The sequence below is a fragment of the Rhinoderma darwinii genome, chromosome 4 (assembly GCF_050947455.1).
Source record: "Rhinoderma darwinii isolate aRhiDar2 chromosome 4, aRhiDar2.hap1, whole genome shotgun sequence".
Classification (NCBI taxonomy): Eukaryota; Metazoa; Chordata; class Amphibia; order Anura; family Rhinodermatidae; genus Rhinoderma; species Rhinoderma darwinii.
In genome coordinates this window covers 130,821,124-130,835,876 of record NC_134690.1, presented here as the reverse complement: position 1 = coordinate 130,835,876, position 14,753 = coordinate 130,821,124, and the positions used below count along the sequence as shown (strand labels likewise).

Here is a 14,753-nt window from a genome sequence, read left to right as displayed (position 1 = left end):
GTGGCATATTAGGAAGCAGCTGCCTAACCCACTTGGTAAATGTAAGTGTGTGCTGGTCTTATTCCTGTAAATATCATCCAACATGAATTAAACTCTAGCAGGTGGGAACAAGAAGGCATTTCTTTCTAGGACGGTCAGCTTTTATGTCACCCAGAAGAGCCAATGATCTTAGAGTTGAATAAAGTCAAACAGATGAGAAATAAACTTGTACTTGAATAACAAAATGACTTGTATATTCGGGGTGATTGCATGTACCTTTCAGTCTTCTCTCCTAATACTCAGGATGTCAGAATGGCCGAGCGTTCCAAGGCACCAGACTCAAGATGAAAATGATTCCCTAGTTGGGTGTTCTGGTCTCTGAAAGGAGGCGTGGGTTCAAATCCCACTTCTGACATGTATTTTGTTCAATAAAGTCAGTCATCTCACTTCCTGGAAATAACTTCTGACTCCAGTTGTGCACCATTGTGAGACTGGGGGTACCTGAACGAGGCATGGCTCAATCCACTTCCGTTGTTCCGGTTGCATATTAGGAAGCAGCTGCCTAACCCACTTGGTAAATGTAAGTGTGTGTTGGTCTTATTCCTTTAAATATCATCCAACATGAATTAAACTCTAGCAGGTGGGAACAAGAAGGCATTTCTTTCTAGGACGGTCAGCTTTTATGTCACCCAGAAGAGCCAATGATCTTAGAGTTGAATAAAGTCAAACAGATGAGAAATAAACTTGTACTTGAATAACAAAATGACTTGTATATTCGGGGTGATTGCATGTACCTTTCAGTCTTCTCTCCTAATAGTCAGGATGTCAGGATGTCCGAGCGGTCCAAGGCGCCAGACTCAAGATGAAAATTCTTCCCTAGTTGGGTGTTCTGGTCTCTGAAAGGAGGCGTGGGTTCAAATCCCACTTCTGACAAGTATTTTGTTCAATAAAGTCAGTCATCTCACTTCCTGGAAATAACTTCTGACTCCAGTTGTGCACCATTGTGAGACTGGGGTTACCTGAACGAGGCATGGCTCAATCCACTTCCGTTGTTCCGGTGGCATATTAGGAAGCAGCTGCCTAAACCCCCTTGGTAAATGTAAGTGTGTGTTGGTCTTATTCCTGTAAATATCATCCAACATGAATGAAACTCTAGCAGGTGGGAACAAGAAGGCATTTCTTTCTAGGACGGTCAGCTTTTATGTCACCCAGAAGAGCCAATGATCTTAGAGTTGAATAAAGTCAAACAGATGAGAAATAAACTTGTACTTGAATAACAAAATGACTTGTATATTCGGGGTGATTGCATGTACCTTTCAGTCTTCTCTCCTAATACTCAGGATATCAGGATGGCCGAGCGGTCCAAGGCGCCAGACTCAAGATGAAAATTCTTCCCTAGTTGGGTGTTCTGGTCTCTGAAAGGAGGTGTGGGTTCAAATCCCACTTCTGACAAGTATTTTGTTCAATAAAGTCAGTCATCTCACTTCCTGGAAATAACTTCTGACTCCAGTTGTGCACCATTGTGAGACTGGGGTTACCTGAACGAGGCATGGCTCAATCCACTTCCGTTGTTCCGGTGGCATATTAGGAAGCAGCTGCCTAACCCACTTGGTAAATGTAAGTGTGTGCTGGTCTTATTCCTGTAAATATCAACCAACATGAATTAAACTCTAGCAGGTGGGAACAAGAAGGCATTTCTTTCTAGGACGGTCAGCTTTTATGTCACCCAGAAGAGCCAATGATCTTAGAGTTGAATAAAGTCAAACAGATGAGAAATAAACTTGTACTTGAATAACAAAATGACTTGTATATTCGGGGTGATTGCATGTACCTTTCAGTCTTCTCTCCTAATACTCAGGATGTCAGGATGGCCGAGCGGTCCAAGGCGCCAGACTCAAGATGAAAATTCTTCCCTAATTGGGTGTTCTGGTCTCTGAAAGGAGGTGTGGGTTCAAATCCCACTTCTGATAAGTATTTTGTTCAATAAAGTCAGTCATCTCACTTCCTGGAAATAACTTCTGACTCCAGTTGCGCACCATTGTGAGACTGGGGTTACCTGAACGAGGCATGGCTCAATCCACTTCCGTTTTTCCGGTGGCATATTAGGAAGCAGCTGCCTAACCCACTTGGTAAATGTAAGTGTGTGCTGGTCTTATTCCTGTAAATATCATCCAACATGAATTAAACTCTAGCAGGTGGGAACAAGAAGGCATTTCTTTCTAGGACGGTCAGCTTTTATGTCACCCAGAAGAGCCAATGATCTTAGAGTTGAATAAAGTCAAACAGATGAGAAATAAACTTGTACTTGAATAACAAAATGACTTGTATATTCGGGGTGATTGCATGTACCTTTCAGTCTTCTCTCCTAATACTCAGGATGTCAGGATGGCCGAGCGGTCCAAGGCGCCAGACTCAACATGAAAATTCTTCCCTAATTGGGTGTTCTGGTCTCTGAAAGGAGGCGTGGGTTCAAATCCCACTTCTGACAAGTATTTTGTTCAATAAAGTCAGTCATCTCACTTCCTGGAAATAACTTCTGACTCCAGTTGCGCACCATTGTGAGACTGGGGTTACCTGAACGAGGCATGGCTCAATCCACTTCCGTTGTTCCGGTGGCATATTAGGAATCAGCTGCCTAACCCACTTGGTAAATGTAAGTGTGTGTTGGTCTTATTCCTTTAAATATCATCCAACATGAATTAAACTCTAGCAGGTGGGAACAAGAAGGCATTTCTTTCTAGGACGGTCAGCTTTTATGTCACCCAGAAGAGCCAATGATCTTAGAGTTGAATAAAGTCAAACAGATGAGAAATAAACTTGTACTTGAATAACAAAATGACTTGTATATTCGGGGTGATTGCATGTACCTTTCAGTCTTCTCTCCTAATACTCAGGATGTCAGGATGGCCGAGCGGTCCAAGGCGCCAGACTCAAGATGAAAATTCTTCCCTAATTGGGTGTTCTGGTCTCTGAAAGGAGGCGTGGGTTCAAATCCCACTTCTGACAAGTATTTTGTTCAATAAAGTCAGTCATCTCACTTCCTGGAAATAACTTCTGACTCCAGTTGCGCACCATTGTGAGACTGGGGTTACCTGAACGAGGCATGGCTCAATCCACTTCCGTTGTTCCGGTGGCATATTAGGAAGCAGCTGCCTAACCCACTTGGTAAATGTAAGTGTGTGCTGGTCTTATTCCTGTAAATATCATCCAACATGAATTAAACTCTAGCAGGTGGGAACAAGAAGGCATTTCTTTCTAGGACGGTCAGCTTTTATGTCACCCAGAAGAGCCAATGATCTTAGAGTTGAATAAAGTCAAACAGATGAGAAATAAACTTGTACTTGAATAACAAAATGACTTGTATATTCGGGGTGATTGCATGTACCTTTCAGTCTTCTCTCCTAATACTCAGGATGTCAGGATGGCCGAGCGGTCCAAGGCGCCAGACTCAAGATGAAAATTCTTCCCTAGTTGGGTGTTCTGGTCCCTGAAAGGAGGTGTGGGTTCAAATCCCACTTCTGACAAGTATTTTGTTCAATAAAGTCAGTCATCTCACTTCCTGGAAATAACTTCTGACTCCAGTTGCGCACCATTGTGAGACTGGGGGTACCTGAACGAGGCATGGCTCAATCCACTTCCGTTGTTCCGGTGGCATATTAGGAAGCAGCTGCCTAACCCACTTGGTAAATGTAAGTGTGTGTTGGTCTTATTCCTTTAAATATCATCCAACATGAATTAAACTCTAGCAGGTGGGAACAAGAAGGCATTTCTTTCTAGGACGGTCAGCTTTTATGTCACCCAGAAGAGCCAATGATCTTAGAGTTGAATAAAGTCAAACAGATGAGAAATAAACTTGTACTTGAATAACAAAATGACTTGTATATTCGGGGTGATTGCATGTACCTTTCAGTCTTCTCTCCTAATACTCAGGATGTCAGGATGGCCGAGCGGTCCAAGGCGCCAGACTCAAGATGAAAATTCTTCCCTAGTTGGGTGTTCTGGTCTCTGAAAGGAGGCGTGGGTTCAAATCCCACTTCTGACAAGTACTTTGTTCAATAAAGTCAGTCATCTCACTTCCTGGAAATAACTTCTGACTCCAGTTGTGCACCATTGTGAGACTGGGGTTACCTGAATGAGGCATGGCTCAATCCACTTCCGTTGTTCCGGTGGCATATTAGGAAGCAGCTGCCTAACCCACTTGGTAAATGTAAGTGTGTGTTGGTCTTATTCCTTTAAATATCATCTAACATGAATTAAACTCTAGCAGGTGGGAACAAGAAGGCATTTCTTTCTAGGACGGTCAGCTTTTATGTCACCCAGAAGAGCCAATGATCTTAGAGTTGAATAAAGTCAAACAGATGAGAAATAAACTTGTACTTGAATAACAAAATGACTTGTATATTCGGGGTGATTGCATGTACCTTTCAGTCTTCTCTCCTAATACTCAGGATGTCAGGATGGCCGAGCGGTCCAAGGCGCCAGACTCAAGATGAAAATTCTTCCCTAGTTGGGTGTTCTGGTCTCTGAAAGGAGGCGTGGGTTCAAATCCCACTTCTGACATGTATTTTGTTCAATAAAGTCAGTCATCTCACTTCCTGGAAATAACTTCTGACTCCAGTTGTGCACCATTGTGAGACTGGGGTTACCTGAACGAGGCATGGCTCAATCCACTTCCGTTGTTCCGGTGGCATATTAGGAAGCAGCTGCCTAACCCACTTGGTAAATGTAAGTGTGTGCTGGTCTTATTCCTGTAAATATCATCCAACATGAATTAAATTCTAGCAGGTGGGAACAAGAAGGCATTTCTTTCTAGGACGGTCAGCTTTTATGTCACCCAGAAGAGCCAATGATCTTAGAGTTGAATAAAGTCAAACAGATGAGAAATAAACTTGTACTTGAATAACAAAATGACTTGTATATTCGGGGTGATTGCATGTACCTTTCAGTCTTCTCTCCTAATACTCAGGATGTCAGGATGGCCGAGCAGTCCAAGGTGCCAGACTCAAGATGAAAATTCTTCCCTAGTTGGGTGTTCTGGTCTCTGAAAGGAGGCGTGGGTTCAAATCCCACTTCTGACAAGTATTTTGTTCAATAAAGTCAGTCATCTCACTTCCTGGAAATAACTTCTGACTCCAGTTGTGCACCATTGTGAGACTGGGGGTACCTGAACGAGGCATGGCTCAATCCACTTCCGTTGTTCCGGTGGCATATTAGGAAGCAGCTGCCTAACCCACTTGGTAAATGTAAGTGTGTGCTGGTCTTATTCCTGTAAATATCATCCAACATGAATTAAACTCTAGCAGGTGGGAACAAGAAGGCATTTCTTTCTAGGACGGTCAGCTTTTATGTCACCCAGAAGAGCCAATGATCTTAGAGTTGAATAAAGTCAAACAGATGAGAAATAAACTTGTACTTGAATAACAAAATGACTTGTATATTCGGGGTGATTGCATGTACCTTTCAGTCTTCTCTCCTAATACTCAGGATGTCAGGATGGCCGAGCAGTCCAAGGTGCCAGACTCAAGATGAAAATTCTTCCCTAGTTGGGTGTTCTGGTCTCTGAAAGGAGGCGTGGGTTCAAATCCCACTTCTGACAAGTATTTTGTTCAATAAAGTCAGTCATCTCACTTCCTGGAAATAACTTCTGACTCCAGTTGTGCACCATTGTGAGACTGGGGGTACCTGAACGAGGCATGGCTCAATCCACTTCCGTTGTTCCGGTGGCATATTAGGAAGCAGCTGCCTAACCCACTTGGTAAATGTAAGTGTGTGCTGGTCTTATTCCTGTAAATATCATCCAACATGAATTAAACTCTAGCAGGTGGGAACAAGAAGGCATTTCTTTCTAGGACGGTCAGCTTTTATGTCACCCAGAAGAGCCAATGATCTTAGAGTTGAATAAAGTCAAACAGATGAGAAATAAACTTGTACTTGAATAACAAAATGACTTGTATATTCGGGGTGATTGCATGTACCTTTCAGTCTTCTCTCCTAATACTCAGGATGTCAGGATGGCCGAGCAGTCCAAGGTGCCAGACTCAAGATGAAAATTCTTCCCTAGTTGGGTGTTCTGGTCTCTGAAAGGAGGCGTGGGTTCAAATCCCACTTCTGACAAGTATTTTGTTCAATAAAGTCAGTCATCTCACTTCCTGGAAATAACTTCTGACTCCAGTTGTGCACCATTGTGAGACTGGGGGTACCTGAACGAGGCATGGCTCAATCCACTTCCGTTGTTCCGGTGGCATATTAGGAAGCAGCTGCCTAACCCACTTGGTAAATGTAAGTGTGTGCTGGTCTTATTCCTGTAAATATCATCCAACATGAATTAAACTCTAGCAGGTGGGAACAAGAAGGCATTTCTTTCTAGGACGGTCAGCTTTTATGTCACCCAGAAGAGCCAATGATCTTAGAGTTGAATAAAGTCAAACAGATGAGAAATAAACTTGTACTTGAATAACAAAATGACTTGTATATTCGGGGTGATTGCATGTACCTTTCAGTCTTCTCTCCTAATACTCAGGATGTCAGAATGGCCGAGCGTTCCAAGGCACCAGACTCAAGATGAAAATTCTTCCCTAGTTGGGTGTTCTGGTCTCTGAAAGGAGGCGTGGGTTCAAATCCCACTTCTGACAAGTATTTTGTTCAATAAAGTCAGTCATCTCACTTCCTGGAAATAACTTCTGACTCCAGTTGCGCACCATTGTGAGACTGGGGGTACCTGAACGAGGCATGGCTCAATCCACTTCCGTTGTTCCGGTGGCATATTAGGAAGCAGCTGCCTAACCCACTTGGTAAATGTAAGTGTGTGTTGGTCTTATTCCTTTAAATATCATCCAACATGAATTAAACTCTAGCAGGTGGGAACAAGAAGGCATTTCTTTCTAGGACGGTCAGCTTTTATGTCACCCAGAAGAGCCAATGATCTTAGAGTTGAATAAAGTCAAACAGATGAGAAATAAACTTGTACTTGAATAACAAAATGACTTGTATATTCGGGGTGATTGCATGTACCTTTCAGTCTTCTCTCCTAATACTCAGGATGTCAGGATGGCTGAGCGGTCTACGGCGCCAGACTCAAGATGAAAATGTTTGCCTAGTTGGGTGTTCTGGTCTCTGAAAGGAGGCGTGGGTTCAAATCCCACTTCTGACAAGTATTTTGTTCAATAAAGTCAGTCATCTCACTTCCTGGAAATAACTTCTGACTCCAGTTGTGCACCATTGTGAGACTGGGGTTACCTGAACGAGGCATGGCTCAATCCACTTCCGTTGTTCCGGTGGCATATTAGGAAGCAGCTGCCTAACCCACTTGGTAAATGTAAGTGTGTGTTGGTCTTATTCCTGTAAATATCAACCAACATGAATTAAACTCTAGCAGGTGGGAACAAGAAGGCATTTCTTTCTAGGACGGTCAGCTTTTATGTCACCCAGAAGAGCCAATGATCTTAGAGTTGAATAAAGTCAAACAGATGAGAAATAAACTTGTACTTGAATAACAAAATGACTTGTATATTCGGGGTGATTGCATGTACCTTTCAGTCTTCTCTCCTAATACTCAGGATGTCAGGATGGCCGAGCGGTCCAAGGCGCCAGACTCAAGATGAAAATTCTTCCCTAATTGGGTGTTCTGGTCTCTGAAAGGAGGCGTGGGTTCAAATCCCACTTCTGACAAGTATTTTGTTCAATAAAGTCAGTCATCTCACTTCCTGGAAATAACTTCTGACTCCAGTTGCGCACCATTGTGAGACTGGGGTTACCTGAACGAGGCATGGCTCAATCCACTTCCGTTTTTCCGGTGGCATATTAGGAAGCAGCTGCCTAACCCACTTGGTAAATGTAAGTGTGTGCTGGTCTTATTCCTGTAAATATCATCCAACATGAATTAAACTCTAGCAGGTGGGAACAAGAAGGCATTTCTTTCTAGGACGGTCAGCTTTTATGTCACCCAGAAGAGCCAATGATCTTAGAGTTGAATAAAGTCAAACAGATGAGAAATAAACTTGTGCTTGAATAACAAAATGACTTGTATATTCGGGGTGATTGCATGTACCTTTCAGTCTTCTCTCCTAACGCTCAGGATGTCAGGATGGCTGAGCGGTCTACGGCGCCAGACTCAAGATGAAAATGTTTGCCTAGTTGGGTGTTCTGGTCTCTGAAAGGAGGCGTGGGTTCAAATCCCACTTCTGACAAGTATTTTGTTCAATAAAGTCAGTCATCTCACTTTCTGGAAATAACTTCTGACTCCAGTTGCGCACCATTGTGAGACTGGGGTTACCTGAACGAGGCATGGCTCAATCCACTTCCGTTGTTCCGGTGGCATATTAGGAAGCAGCTGCCTAACCCACTTGGTAAATGTAAGTGTGTGTTGGTCTTATTCCTTTAAATATCATCCAACATGAATTAAACTCTAGCAGGTGGGAACAAGAAGGCATTTCTTTCTAGGACGGTCAGCTTTTATGTCACCCAGAAGAGCCAATGATCTTAGAGTTGAATAAAGTCAAACAGATGAGAAATAAACTTGTACTTGAATAACAAAATGACTTGTATATTCGGGGTGATTGCATGTACCTTTCAGTCTTCTCTCCTAATACTCAGGATGTCAGGATGGCCGAGCGGTCCAAGGCGCCAGACTCAAGATGAAAATTCTTCCCTAGTTGGGTGTTCTGGTCTCTGAAAGGAGGTGTGGGTTCAAATCCCACTTCTGACAAGTATTTTGTTCAATAAAGTCAGTCATCTCACTTCCTGGAAATAACTTCTGACTCCAGTTGCGCACCATTGTGAGACTGGGGGTACCTGAACGAGGCATGGCTCAATCCACTTCCGTTGTTCCGGTGGCATATTAGGAAGCAGCTGCCTAACCCACTTGGTAAATGTAAGTGTGTGTTGGTCTTATTCCTTTAAATATCATCCAACATGAATTAAACTCTAGCAGGTGGGAACAAGAAGGCATTTCTTTCTAGGACGGTCAGCTTTTATGTCACCCAGAAGAGCCAATGATCTTAGAGTTGAATAAAGTCAAACAGATGAGAAATAAACTTGTACTTGAATAACAAAATGACTTGTATATTCGGGGTGATTGCATGTACCTTTCAGTCTTCTCTCCTAATACTCAGGATGTCAGGATGGCCGAGCGGTCCAAGGCGCCAGACTCAAGATGAAAATTCTTCCCTAGTTGGGTGTTCTGGTCTCTGAAAGGAGGTGTGGGTTCAAATCCCATTTCTGACAAGTATTTTGTTCAATAAAGTCAGTCATCTCACTTCCTGGAAATAACTTCTGACTCCAGTTGTGCACCATTGTGAGACTGGGGTTACCTGAACGAGGCATGGCTCAATCAACTTCCGTTGTTCCGGTGGCATATTAGGAAGCAGCTGCCTAACCCACTTGGTAAATGTAAGTGTGTGCTGGTCTTATTCCTGTAAATATCAACCAACATGAATTAAACTCTAGCAGGTGGGAACAAGAAGGCATTTCTTTCTAGGACGGTCAGCTTTTATGTCACCCAGAAGAGCCAATGATCTTAGAGTTGAATAAAGTCAAACAGATGAGAAATAAACTTGTACTTGAATAACAAAATGACTTGTATATTCGGGGTGATTGCATGTACCTTTCAGTCTTCTCTCCTAATACTCAGGATGTCAGGATGGCCGAGCGGTCCAAGGCGCCAGACTCAAGATGAAAATTCTTCCCTAATTGGGTGTTCTGGTCTCTGAAATGAGGCGTGGGTTCAAATCCCACTTCTGACAAGTATTTTGTTCAATAAAGTCAGTCATCTCACTTCCTGGAAATAACTTCTGACTCCAGTTGCGCACCATTGTGAGACTGGGGTTACCTGAACGAGGCATGGCTCAATCCACTTCCGTTTTTCCGGTGGCATATTAGGAAGCAGCTGCCTAACCCACTTGGTAAATGTAAGTGTGTGCTGGTCTTATTCCTGTAAATATCATCCAACATGAATTAAACTCTAGCAGGTGGGAACAAGAAGGCATTTCTTTCTAGGACGGTCAGCTTTTATGTCACCCAGAAGAGCCAATGATCTTAGAGTTGAATAAAGTCAAACAGATGAGAAATAAACTTGTGCTTGAATAACAAAATGACTTGTATATTCGGGGTGATTGCATGTACCTTTCAGTCTTCTCTCCTAACGCTCAGGATGTCAGGATGGCTGAGCGGTCTACGGCGCCAGACTCAAGATGAAAATGTTTGCCTAGTAGGGTGTTCTGGTCTCTGAAAGGAGGCGTGGGTTCAAATCCCACTTCTGACAAGTATTTTGTTCAATAAAGTCAGTCATCTCACTTTCTGGAAATAACTTCTGACTCCAGTTGCGCACCATTGTGAGACTGGGGTTACCTGAACGAGGCATGGCTCAATCCACTTCCGTTGTTCCGGTGGCATATTAGGAAGCAGCTGCCTAACCCACTTGGTAAATGTAAGTGTGTGTTGGTCTTATTCCTTTAAATATCATCCAACATGAATTAAACTCTAGCAGGTGGGAACAAGAAGGCATTTCTTTCTAGGACGGTCAGCTTTTATGTCACCCAGAAGAGCCAATGATCTTAGAGTTGAATAAAGTCAAACAGATGAGAAATAAACTTGTACTTGAATAACAAAATGACTTGTATATTCGGGGTGATTGCATGTACCTTTCAGTCTTCTCTCCTAATACTCAGGATGTCAGGATGGCCGAGCGGTCCAAGGCGCCAGACTCAAGATGAAAATTCTTCCCTAATTGGGTGTTCTGGTCTCTGAAAGGAGGCGTGGGTTCAAATCCCACTTCTGACAAGTATTTTGTTCAATAAAGTCAGTCATCTCACTTCCTGGAAATAACTTCTGACTCCAGTTGCGCACCATTGTGAGACTGGGGTTACCTGAACGAGGCATGGCTCAATCCACTTCCGTTGTTCCGGTGGCATATTAGGAATCAGCTGCCTAGGGGTTACCTGAACGAGGCATGGCTCAATCCACTTCCGTTGTTCCGGTGGCATATTAGGAAGCAGCTGCCTAACCCACTTGGTAAATGTAAGTGTGTGCTGGTCTTATTCCTGTAAATATCATCCAACATGAATTAAACTCTAGCAGGTGGGAACAAGAAGGCATTTCTTTCTAGGACGGTCAGCTTTTATGTCACCCAGAAGAGCCAATGATCTTAGAGTTGAATAAAGTCAAACAGATGAGAAATAAACTTGTGCTTGAATAACAAAATGAATTGTATATTCGGGGTGATTGCATGTACCTTTCAGTCTTCTCTCTTAACACTCAGGATGTCAGGATGGCCGAGTGGTCCAAGGCGCCAGACTCAAGATGAAAATTCTTCCCTAGTTGGGTGTTCTGGTCTCTGAAAGGAGGCGTGGGTTCAAATCCCACTTCTGACAAGTATTTTGTTCAATAAAGTCAGTCATCTCACTTCCTGGAAATAACTTCTGACTCCAGTTGCGCAACCATTGTGAGACTGGGGGTACCTGAACGAGGCATGGCTCAATCCACTTCCGTTGTTCCGGTGGCATATTAGGAAGCAGCTGCCTAAACCCCCTTGGTAAATGTAAGTGTGTGTTGGTCTTATTCCTTTAAATATCATCCAACATGAATTAAACTCTAGCAGGTGGGAACAAGAAGGCATTTCTTTCTAGGACGGTCAGCTTTTATGTCACCCAGAAGAGCCAATGATCTTAGAGTTGAATAAAGTCAAACAGATGAGAAATAAACTTGTACTTGAATAACAAAATGACTTGTATATTCGGGGTGATTGCATGTACCTTTCAGTCTTCTCTCCTAATACTCAGGATGTCAGGATGGCCGAGCGGTCCAAGGCGCCAGACTCAAGATGAAAATTCTTCCCTAGTTGGGTGTTCTGGTCCCTGAAAGGAGGTGTGGGTTCAAATCCCACTTCTGACAAGTATTTTGTTCAATAAAGTCAGTCATCTCACTTCCTGGAAATAACTTCTGACTCCAGTTGCGCACCATTGTGAGACTGGGGGTACCTGAACGAGGCATGGCTCAATCCACTTCCGTTGTTCCGGTGGCATATTAGGAAGCAGCTGCCTAACCCACTTGGTAAATGTAAGTGTGTGTTGGTCTTATTCCTTTAAATATCATCCAACATGAATTAAACTCTAGCAGGTGGGAACAAGAAGGCATTTCTTTCTAGGACGGTCAGCTTTTATGTCACCCAGAAGAGCCAATGATCTTAGAGTTGAATAAAGTCAAACAGATGAGAAATAAACTTGTACTTGAATAACAAAATGACTTGTATATTCGGGGTGATTGCATGTACCTTTCAGTCTTCTCTCCTAATACTCAGGATGTCAGGATGGCCGAGCAGTCCAAGGTGCCAGACTCAAGATGAAAATTCTTCCCTAGTTGGGTGTTCTGGTCTCTGAAAGGAGGCGTGGGTTCAAATCCCACTTCTGACAAGTATTTTGTTCAATAAAGTCAGTCATCTCACTTCCTGGAAATAACTTCTGACTCCAGTTGTGCACCATTGTGAGACTGGGGGTACCTGAACGAGGCATGGCTCAATCCACTTCCGTTGTTCCAGTTGCATATTAGGAAGCAGCTGCCTAACCCACTTGGTAAATGTAAGTGTGTGTTGGTCTTATTCCTTTAAATATCATCCAACATGAATTAAACTCTAGCAGGTGGGAACAAGAAGGCATTTCTTTCTAGGACGGTCAGCTTTTATGTCACCCAGAAGAGCCAATGATCTTAGAGTTGAATAAAGTCAAACAGATGAGAAATAAACTTGTACTTGAATAACAAAATGACTTGTATATTCGGGGTGATTGCATGTACCTTTCAGTCTTCTCTCCTAATACTCAGGATGTCAGGATGGCCGAGCGGTCCAAGGCGCCAGACTCAAGATGAAAATTCTTCCCTAGTTGGGTGTTCTGGTCTCTGAAAGGAGGCGTGGGTTCAAATCCCACTTCTGACAAGTATTTTGTTCAATAAAGTCAGTCATCTCACTTCCTGGAAATAACTTCTGACTCCAGTTGTGCACCATTGTGAGACTGGGGTTACCTGAACGAGGCATGGCTCAATCCACTTCCGTTGTTCCGGTGGCATATTAGGAAGCAGCTGCCTAACCCACTTGGTAAATGTAAGTGTGTGCTGGTCTTATTCCTGTAAATATCAACCAACATGAATTAAACTCTAGCAGGTGGGAACAAGAAGGCATTTCTTTCTAGGACGGTCAGCTTTTATGTCACCCAGAAGAGCCAATGATCTTAGAGTTGAATAAAGTCAAACAGATGAGAAATAAACTTGTGCTTGAATAACAAAATGACTTGTATATTCGGGGTGATTGCATGTACCTTTCAGTCTTCTCTCCTAACACTCAGGATGTCAGGATGGCTGAGCGGTCTACGGCGCCAGACTCAAGATGAAAATGTTTGCCTAGTTGGGTGTTCTGGTCTCTGAAAGGAGGCGTGGGTTCAAATCCCACTTCTGACAAGTATTTTGTTCAATAAAGTCAGTCATCTCACTTTCTGGAAATAACTTCTGACTCCAGTTGCGCACCATTGTGAGACTGGGGTTACCTGAACGAGGCATGGCTCAATCCACTTCCGTTGTTCCGGTGGCATATTAGGAAGCAGCTGCCTAACCCACTTGGTAAATGTAAGTGTGTGTTGGTCTTATTCCTTTAAATATCATCCAACATGAATTAAACTCTAGCAGGTGGGAACAAGAAGGCATTTCTTTCTAGGACGGTCAGCTTTTATGTCACCCAGAAGAGCCAATGATCTTAGAGTTGAATAAAGTCAAACAGATGAGAAATAAACTTGTACTTGAATAACAAAATGACTTGTATATTCGGGGTGATTGCATGTACCTTTCAGTCTTCTCTCCTAATACTCAGGATGTCAGGATGGCCGAGCGGTCCAAGGCGCCAGACTCAAGATGAAAATTCTTCCCTAATTGGGTGTTCTGGTCTCTGAAAGGAGGCGTGGGTTCAAATCCCACTTCTGACAAGCATTTTGTTCAATAAAGTCAGTCATCTCACTTCCTGGAAATAACTTCTGACTCCTGTTGCGCACCATTGTGAGACTGGGGTTACCTGAACGAGGCATGGCTCAATCCACTTCCGTTGTTCCGGTGGCATATTAGGAATCAGCTGCCTAACCCACTTGGTAAATGTAAGTGTGTGTTGGTCTTATTCCTTTAAATATCATCCAACATGAATTAAACTCTAGCAGGTGGGAACAAGAAGGCATTTCTTTCTAGGACGGTCAGCTTTTATGTCACCCAGAAGAGCCAATGATCTTAGAGTTGAATAAAGTCAAACAGATGAGAAATAAACTTGTACTTGAATAACAAAATGACTTGTATATTCGGGGTGATTGCATGTACCTTTCAGTCTTCTCTCCTAATACTCAGGATGTCAGGGTGGCCGAGCGGTCCAAGGCGCCAGACTCAAGATGAAAATTCTTCCCTAATTGGGTGTTCTGGTCTCTGAAAGGAGGCGTGGGTTCAAATCCCACTTCTGACAAGTATTTTGTTCAATAAAGTCAGTCATCTCACTTCCTGGAAATAACTTCTGACTCCAGTTGCGCACCATTGTGAGACTGGGGTTACCTGAACGAGGCATGGCTCAATCCACTTCCGTTGTTCCGTTGGCATATTAGGAAGCAGCTGCCTAACCCACTTGGTAAATGTAAGTGTGTGTTGGTCTTATTCCTTTAAATATCATCCAACATGAATTAAACTCTAGCAGGTGGGAACAAGAAGGCATTTCTTTCTAGGACGGTCAGCTTTTATGTCACCCAGAAGAGCCAATGATCTTAGAG

The 14,753-nt window shown here is 43.2% G+C and overlaps 28 non-coding genes across 28 annotated transcripts; all 28 read left to right on the top strand.

Annotated features, from left to right (window-relative positions):
* Window positions 1-285: 285 nt before the first annotated feature.
* On the top strand, window positions 286-394 carry TRNAL-CAA (transfer RNA leucine (anticodon CAA)). Its single transcript has 2 exons — window positions 286-323; window positions 349-394. It is a non-coding gene; the product is annotated as a tRNA-Leu (tRNA).
* Window positions 395-803: 409 nt separating this feature from the next.
* TRNAL-CAA (transfer RNA leucine (anticodon CAA)) lies at window positions 804-912 on the top strand. Its single transcript has 2 exons — window positions 804-841; window positions 867-912. It is a non-coding gene; the product is annotated as a tRNA-Leu (tRNA).
* A 410-nt stretch (window positions 913-1,322) lies between these two features.
* On the top strand, window positions 1,323-1,431 carry TRNAL-CAA (transfer RNA leucine (anticodon CAA)). Its single transcript has 2 exons — window positions 1,323-1,360; window positions 1,386-1,431. It is a non-coding gene; the product is annotated as a tRNA-Leu (tRNA).
* A 409-nt stretch (window positions 1,432-1,840) lies between these two features.
* Window positions 1,841-1,949, top strand: TRNAL-CAA (transfer RNA leucine (anticodon CAA)). The gene is made up of 2 exons: window positions 1,841-1,878; window positions 1,904-1,949. It is a non-coding gene; the product is annotated as a tRNA-Leu (tRNA).
* A 409-nt stretch (window positions 1,950-2,358) lies between these two features.
* TRNAL-CAA (transfer RNA leucine (anticodon CAA)) lies at window positions 2,359-2,467 on the top strand. Its single transcript has 2 exons — window positions 2,359-2,396; window positions 2,422-2,467. It is a non-coding gene; the product is annotated as a tRNA-Leu (tRNA).
* A 409-nt stretch (window positions 2,468-2,876) lies between these two features.
* On the top strand, window positions 2,877-2,985 carry TRNAL-CAA (transfer RNA leucine (anticodon CAA)). The gene is made up of 2 exons: window positions 2,877-2,914; window positions 2,940-2,985. It is a non-coding gene; the product is annotated as a tRNA-Leu (tRNA).
* A 409-nt stretch (window positions 2,986-3,394) lies between these two features.
* Window positions 3,395-3,503, top strand: TRNAL-CAA (transfer RNA leucine (anticodon CAA)). The gene is made up of 2 exons: window positions 3,395-3,432; window positions 3,458-3,503. It is a non-coding gene; the product is annotated as a tRNA-Leu (tRNA).
* A 409-nt stretch (window positions 3,504-3,912) lies between these two features.
* TRNAL-CAA (transfer RNA leucine (anticodon CAA)) lies at window positions 3,913-4,021 on the top strand. The gene is made up of 2 exons: window positions 3,913-3,950; window positions 3,976-4,021. It is a non-coding gene; the product is annotated as a tRNA-Leu (tRNA).
* Window positions 4,022-4,430: 409 nt separating this feature from the next.
* Window positions 4,431-4,539, top strand: TRNAL-CAA (transfer RNA leucine (anticodon CAA)). Its single transcript has 2 exons — window positions 4,431-4,468; window positions 4,494-4,539. It is a non-coding gene; the product is annotated as a tRNA-Leu (tRNA).
* Window positions 4,540-4,948: 409 nt separating this feature from the next.
* On the top strand, window positions 4,949-5,057 carry TRNAL-CAA (transfer RNA leucine (anticodon CAA)). The gene is made up of 2 exons: window positions 4,949-4,986; window positions 5,012-5,057. It is a non-coding gene; the product is annotated as a tRNA-Leu (tRNA).
* Window positions 5,058-5,466: 409 nt separating this feature from the next.
* TRNAL-CAA (transfer RNA leucine (anticodon CAA)) lies at window positions 5,467-5,575 on the top strand. Its single transcript has 2 exons — window positions 5,467-5,504; window positions 5,530-5,575. It is a non-coding gene; the product is annotated as a tRNA-Leu (tRNA).
* Window positions 5,576-5,984: 409 nt separating this feature from the next.
* TRNAL-CAA (transfer RNA leucine (anticodon CAA)) lies at window positions 5,985-6,093 on the top strand. The gene is made up of 2 exons: window positions 5,985-6,022; window positions 6,048-6,093. It is a non-coding gene; the product is annotated as a tRNA-Leu (tRNA).
* A 409-nt stretch (window positions 6,094-6,502) lies between these two features.
* TRNAL-CAA (transfer RNA leucine (anticodon CAA)) lies at window positions 6,503-6,611 on the top strand. The gene is made up of 2 exons: window positions 6,503-6,540; window positions 6,566-6,611. It is a non-coding gene; the product is annotated as a tRNA-Leu (tRNA).
* Window positions 6,612-7,020: 409 nt separating this feature from the next.
* TRNAL-CAA (transfer RNA leucine (anticodon CAA)) lies at window positions 7,021-7,129 on the top strand. Its single transcript has 2 exons — window positions 7,021-7,058; window positions 7,084-7,129. It is a non-coding gene; the product is annotated as a tRNA-Leu (tRNA).
* A 409-nt stretch (window positions 7,130-7,538) lies between these two features.
* On the top strand, window positions 7,539-7,647 carry TRNAL-CAA (transfer RNA leucine (anticodon CAA)). The gene is made up of 2 exons: window positions 7,539-7,576; window positions 7,602-7,647. It is a non-coding gene; the product is annotated as a tRNA-Leu (tRNA).
* Window positions 7,648-8,056: 409 nt separating this feature from the next.
* On the top strand, window positions 8,057-8,165 carry TRNAL-CAA (transfer RNA leucine (anticodon CAA)). Its single transcript has 2 exons — window positions 8,057-8,094; window positions 8,120-8,165. It is a non-coding gene; the product is annotated as a tRNA-Leu (tRNA).
* A 409-nt stretch (window positions 8,166-8,574) lies between these two features.
* Window positions 8,575-8,683, top strand: TRNAL-CAA (transfer RNA leucine (anticodon CAA)). The gene is made up of 2 exons: window positions 8,575-8,612; window positions 8,638-8,683. It is a non-coding gene; the product is annotated as a tRNA-Leu (tRNA).
* Window positions 8,684-9,092: 409 nt separating this feature from the next.
* Window positions 9,093-9,201, top strand: TRNAL-CAA (transfer RNA leucine (anticodon CAA)). Its single transcript has 2 exons — window positions 9,093-9,130; window positions 9,156-9,201. It is a non-coding gene; the product is annotated as a tRNA-Leu (tRNA).
* A 409-nt stretch (window positions 9,202-9,610) lies between these two features.
* Window positions 9,611-9,719, top strand: TRNAL-CAA (transfer RNA leucine (anticodon CAA)). The gene is made up of 2 exons: window positions 9,611-9,648; window positions 9,674-9,719. It is a non-coding gene; the product is annotated as a tRNA-Leu (tRNA).
* Window positions 9,720-10,128: 409 nt separating this feature from the next.
* On the top strand, window positions 10,129-10,237 carry TRNAL-CAA (transfer RNA leucine (anticodon CAA)). Its single transcript has 2 exons — window positions 10,129-10,166; window positions 10,192-10,237. It is a non-coding gene; the product is annotated as a tRNA-Leu (tRNA).
* Window positions 10,238-10,646: 409 nt separating this feature from the next.
* TRNAL-CAA (transfer RNA leucine (anticodon CAA)) lies at window positions 10,647-10,755 on the top strand. Its single transcript has 2 exons — window positions 10,647-10,684; window positions 10,710-10,755. It is a non-coding gene; the product is annotated as a tRNA-Leu (tRNA).
* A 481-nt stretch (window positions 10,756-11,236) lies between these two features.
* On the top strand, window positions 11,237-11,345 carry TRNAL-CAA (transfer RNA leucine (anticodon CAA)). Its single transcript has 2 exons — window positions 11,237-11,274; window positions 11,300-11,345. It is a non-coding gene; the product is annotated as a tRNA-Leu (tRNA).
* A 411-nt stretch (window positions 11,346-11,756) lies between these two features.
* Window positions 11,757-11,865, top strand: TRNAL-CAA (transfer RNA leucine (anticodon CAA)). The gene is made up of 2 exons: window positions 11,757-11,794; window positions 11,820-11,865. It is a non-coding gene; the product is annotated as a tRNA-Leu (tRNA).
* A 409-nt stretch (window positions 11,866-12,274) lies between these two features.
* TRNAL-CAA (transfer RNA leucine (anticodon CAA)) lies at window positions 12,275-12,383 on the top strand. Its single transcript has 2 exons — window positions 12,275-12,312; window positions 12,338-12,383. It is a non-coding gene; the product is annotated as a tRNA-Leu (tRNA).
* Window positions 12,384-12,792: 409 nt separating this feature from the next.
* Window positions 12,793-12,901, top strand: TRNAL-CAA (transfer RNA leucine (anticodon CAA)). The gene is made up of 2 exons: window positions 12,793-12,830; window positions 12,856-12,901. It is a non-coding gene; the product is annotated as a tRNA-Leu (tRNA).
* A 409-nt stretch (window positions 12,902-13,310) lies between these two features.
* On the top strand, window positions 13,311-13,419 carry TRNAL-CAA (transfer RNA leucine (anticodon CAA)). Its single transcript has 2 exons — window positions 13,311-13,348; window positions 13,374-13,419. It is a non-coding gene; the product is annotated as a tRNA-Leu (tRNA).
* A 409-nt stretch (window positions 13,420-13,828) lies between these two features.
* TRNAL-CAA (transfer RNA leucine (anticodon CAA)) lies at window positions 13,829-13,937 on the top strand. Its single transcript has 2 exons — window positions 13,829-13,866; window positions 13,892-13,937. It is a non-coding gene; the product is annotated as a tRNA-Leu (tRNA).
* Window positions 13,938-14,346: 409 nt separating this feature from the next.
* Window positions 14,347-14,455, top strand: TRNAL-CAA (transfer RNA leucine (anticodon CAA)). The gene is made up of 2 exons: window positions 14,347-14,384; window positions 14,410-14,455. It is a non-coding gene; the product is annotated as a tRNA-Leu (tRNA).
* Window positions 14,456-14,753: the final 298 nt, after the last annotated feature.